Genomic DNA, 5,295 nt, shown 5'->3' on the forward strand with positions numbered 1-5,295 from the left:
ACATGCCACCCCCTCACCTCCTGTTATGCCAGTCAGGCTGTGACCATGGCAGCACTGCCTGACCCACCGTGTGTGTGCAGAGAATGAGCCTGGCACATCCTGGCACAGCCCACTAGCATGCCTTTGGACAGGACCAGGATGCACAGCTCCGGGACCTGCAGCTGCTGTCCAAAGGCACACGCTAGCTGGCCAGGCCGGGCTGGGTCCATTCTACATGAGAGTCAGGCAGCGATGGGCAGCCGTGGGGCCATGCCTGCCAGGACACAGCCCAGTGGCTGCACATCGCCACCTAACCCTCATGGAGAATGGGCCCAATGCGATCCGTCCGGCCCAGCCCACCCAGCTAGCATGCACTTTTGGACAGCAGCCACAAATCCTGGAGCTGTGCATTCCAGTCATGGCCAAAGGCATGATAATGAGACTTGGAGCAGGGACACATAGTACATGCCAGAGCTGTGCAGTAACAAATTTAGAACATGATCCAAATAGTTTCACAATAATGTTTACTACTATTGTAGTGTGAACAGCTTGTTCATTGTTGGTCCCAGATTCAGTACTGCACCAGAGTCTTGAACTCATGTTATCTTCATGGAACAGTCCCACAATAGCTGAACACATGTTACTTAATATGATCTAGAAATACTCCTTGTGGGAACAGTCATAACTTTTCAATGATACAATCTCATGTAGCATGTTCTGCTACTTGAACTTTTAATGCTTGAGTTTTAAGTCCTGTTAGCCCACTCTAAGGGTCTTGTTACACATTACACTGTGTGTCACACAAATGTTGATTGCTGTTAGCACTAGCTTGAGTTCAAAGCACTCACATGTTCAGCCAGCAGGTGCCTGGAGGACTGAAAGGTAAGACTCCACCCTTCCCATTCCAATCACCCCCCTGCCTCTGGGGCTCCCCCAGTTACCTCCACATGCAGGGCTCCCCCCTTCCCTCTCTCCCTCCCAATGACTTGTGGCTGCCTAAGCTGTCTGTTCCAGGTGACCAGGCAGGGAAGGTTTAACCTGCCTGCCTGACTTCTGTCACCACTGCTTCAGGGCTGAGCCCATGCCAGAGATCAGCATCAGTGGTGGGCCCAGGTAGGCAAGTTAACCCTGCGCTGTCTGCTCCCTGGGATAGACAGTGTGGGCTGCCACATGCAAGCAGCAGGAGGCGTGGGTGGGCAGTGAGTGGGGATCTCGGGTGCTTGGGAGGATTATGAGGGTACAGTAGGCTCACTCCAGAGCAGCAGGGGAGTGGGTGCAAGTGGACTCTTTACACTAAGTTATAGCCTAGAGTGCCCACACCTTAGTGTAACACAAGCTGGGTAAGAACCTTGTTACACAGTAATTTGGGGCAGCTTCTGGAGATCCTAACTACTGGATCATCTGCACATTAACACCTGAAAATGGTTTTAAGCAATCATTAGGCAGCTCAGGGTTATGCCACTCCAGGGCAGGATTGTCTCTAATCCATACTACCCAACTCCTGTTACACAAAGGGCAGTCATGAACTGTTATAATGCCCTAACATAGATCAGAAATAATCCTGCCCTGAGGTGGCATAACTTCGATCAGCACAAAAAGTGCTTAAAACTAGGTTCAGGTGTTAATGTGAGGACAGTCTAAGGGTTAAGAATTCCAGGAGCTGCCCAGAATTTTTGCCTAATACTGTGGCATGCCGCATGGCCCTATAACAGGTCCTCATAGGTGTCCTTCAACATGCAGTTAGCCCCTGCTTTCCCAGTGTACAAAATACATTTCTGCATCATAAAATCATTTAGCCTTGAAAAGTTACAAACAACATCAGTGGCAAAAGGAGCAGAGCTGGCGTCCATTTGCAAGCACAGAGTTTTAGTAAGTGTGTTTCTGCTGCACTGGACATTGCTTAAATTGAGGAGAGTTAGGGTTGCATACTTAGGATTACATGTACCTTAACTCTGTATTTCTTGGTTCTGAGCTGTGCATTTAACCACTCCTCACACTTTAAAAAAGTACAAGGCTGTTTTGGGCAACCTTAAATCTGCATTCATCTCCTTGTGTTTTCAGCATCCCCCGTGTACCCCACACAAGCTCTCCTCTCCCACTGTTCCTCCCTGGATCCATGGCAATGATTACTTCAGTCACAGAAGACAGTGCTGTGCTTGAGACCTTTCCCACCCTGGCATCATCTCTAGAGCTTATGGGCTTTTGGGCTTCCTATCTCTCTGAGTGTCCCTCCTTAACACTCCTCCCCAAAAAGGGGTGGAAGTATGAAACATTCCACAGAAGCTGAGGAGTTAGTTTGGAATAGAGTGCAGGCACATTGCAGGGACTGGCATGGAGTCATTCAGCTTTCTTTTAAGGTGAGACAAGCCTTTAGACTGCCTTCATGTCCTCCACTGCACAATTTTGATCTCCTTCTTTCCACCCACTTCTAAGAGCAGCAGCATCAGGGTGAAGGGTGCTCTGGAGTTTCTTTCTCAGTGCTGAAGGCAGTGTGATTTATACCATGGTGCCACCTGGACTTGATCCAGCGAGCTGAGCTGTTTCCACCAGCCCACAGGGCTCCTGATGGTTCTGGGAAATTGGGAGGAGGGCAAGAGGCGGGCAGGCCCTGCTGTAGGATTTGGGGCTATGGGGGCCTATTGGGGATGGCCTTCAGCAGTGGGGAGGCAAAGGGCAGCTGTGTAACCTCACTCTTGCTTGACTTGCTTCCACTCCCATCACCATCATCTATTCTACCAGCAGCCACTTATCACACTTCCACCACCACTGTTTGCCTTCACACCACTAGCTCTGTTGTTACTAGGTCAAGAGCTGGCCTGTGAAATGTCCTGCCGTCCAGATATGGCCTGGAGAATGGGGCAAGTTTGACACCCCTGTTTTAATCCTTAAAAATATATTTTTTTCTCCATTTCAGACTGTACAATAGGAAACCACTGTGAGGCAAGTATTTTTTTTTTTCATAGCAGCTAGTTTTTGGCAATTCTAGAGAAAAATTAGAGGTAGTAAGTGGCTTAAATAGATCAACTGAGATCAACAAGGCAGATAACACTTGCAGGGACACCTACTCATTACCTCTTTTATCAAGGTACCCCCTTCTCTACAAAATCTTTTCTTTCTGCTATTCCATTTATAGTATCTGATGAAGCAGGTTGTTGCCTATGACAGCTCATGCCTTTCTGAACCAGTTTGTCTGTATGATGCCACCCTGCCCTACATTCTGCCTGACTTCAGACTAAAACATCTAACTACTTCTGATTTAAATGATAGTGAGTGAAGCACACAGCAGATATACCATTGTTGCCAATTAATCTAATAGTAGGCCACAGTTACAGCCCTGCTACACAGAACACTTAGTAAGTGTTTTATTAGATCATAGTAAGCATTCCCACACCCTGTTGAAAGTTAGAACGTGTTCTGAGCAGTTGCAAAGCAATGTTTACTATGATCTCTAAGGGTGCAGACAGAAGTGCAGCTCCCCGCTGTAACTCAGAATGCTTTGCAGGAAGTGTTCTAAATTACAATGATCTCCTGGAATGAACAGAAGTTCACTGTTGGTTCTAGGGGGTAGGGAAATCTAGCTGCTAACTGTGAGCCTGCAGTCAGTTTCCCCTAGCAACTGCTCCTCTTTCCCAGGCTGTCCCTGTTTCAGAATGGGGGAAAGGAAAGGAAATAGAGGGAGCTTGTTCTAGAGGTTCCCCAGCCAGCTGTGGAGGGTGGGGTGGGTGAATTGGAGCCACCCCACTTTGGGGGATGAGGGGGCTCCAGTATACCTGTCCCACCCTCCAGCATGGGCTGAAAACCCCCCAGGCTGAACTCCCTCCACTCCCTTTCCCCCCTCCTATTCTGAAAAAAGCTCAAGGCTGGCAGGCAGGTAGATAGAGGTTATAGAAGATGGCACTCTGTTTTGAAATGTCTTCATCTGACCCCTCTTGGATGGATCAGAGTTTCACCCAATCAACCATTTTTGAAGCTGCCTGCAGCCATGCACTTGTGTTTGGTCACAGCTATAAACTGCTTTCTGTGGCCAGACAGGGCAAAAATTGTCACTTCTGTCTGTGCTTGAAGTGCACTGTGCACAACAGAGCTAGTTCAAAACCCTGTGGATGGCAATCAGATTATTGTCAGTCCAATCCCCACCCTCAGCCCCTGCACTGCCAATCTGCTCCGGCTTTCCCCATGGGGAGTGGACCCCAGGGTAAGTGGTGCAGCTTCATCCCCTGCCCCAGAAGCCCAGCACCTGAGCTGGCAGTCCCAGAGGGAGAGAAGGAGGAAGGGGGGAGGCTTGGGGAGCACTCTGCGCTCCCCATGGGGAAAGTCAGAGTGGCAGGAGATGCCAGGCTGTCATGTCCTCCAGAGCCACCTCGGGGAGAAGTGGGTGGCACTTCGGTGAATTTCTGGAGAGCTGCAAGTACCATGCCGGCGAGCTGGATGCAGCTAGTGAGCTGCGGTTTGACCATGGTGGGTATATAAGCTGGTAACATCCATGGGGGTTCGGAGGGTGTTGCTAGGAAGGTGGTCTATGTTTTTCAGTTTTTGTAGAAAGTATTTTGTGTCTTGGACAAAATTCACTGTTTGGGTGACAAGAGGTTTTAAGATTGAGTTGATGAAACCTGATATTTCCTCAGTTAGGGTTCCATGGTTGGATATAATACGTCTGCCAAGGTTCCCTTGTTTGTGGACTTTAGGGAGCATGTAAAAAGTCCCTGGGTTAGGTAGTAGGGGGTCAAAGTCTGTAGTTTTCCTTGTAGTTCTTGTGGAAATGATTTGATGGTAGTTTTGAGTTTCAAGATGAAAAGGTAAGTAGGATCTTCCTGTAGTTTTTTGTAGTAGGTGCTGTCAGAGAGTTGTCTGTTGGCTTCTTTTATGTAGTCTTCACAGTTCAGGATGACTGTGGCTCTTCCTTTATCTATCTGCTGGTTTTCTTACTATTTGGTGGTTACACCTTAGAGATTCTTTGGCTCTTTTCTCTGATAGGGAGTGGTTGTTATGGTGTCGTGTGTTGTTGATTGTTGAAAGAATGAACAGTGGAGTAATCAACACATGCCACCATAACAACCCCTCTCTATCAAAGAGAAGGGCCACACTGAATGGATACAGATCATGCTATGACAAGAAATGTAGAACCTGTCAACATATCTCCACCACCCCTACAATTACTACACCCACAACAGAACCATCAGCATTCCTGGATCTTACAGCTGCACCTCCAGAAATGTGATATATCTCACACAATGCACCAAATGCCCTGATGGAAAATATGTAGAAGAGACCAAACAACAACTGCGCACCAGAATGAACACACACAAGAAACCTATC

Source organism: Alligator sinensis, unplaced genomic scaffold (assembly GCF_000455745.1).
Source record: "Alligator sinensis unplaced genomic scaffold, ASM45574v1 scaffold973_1, whole genome shotgun sequence".
Taxonomy (NCBI): domain Eukaryota; kingdom Metazoa; phylum Chordata; order Crocodylia; family Alligatoridae; genus Alligator; species Alligator sinensis.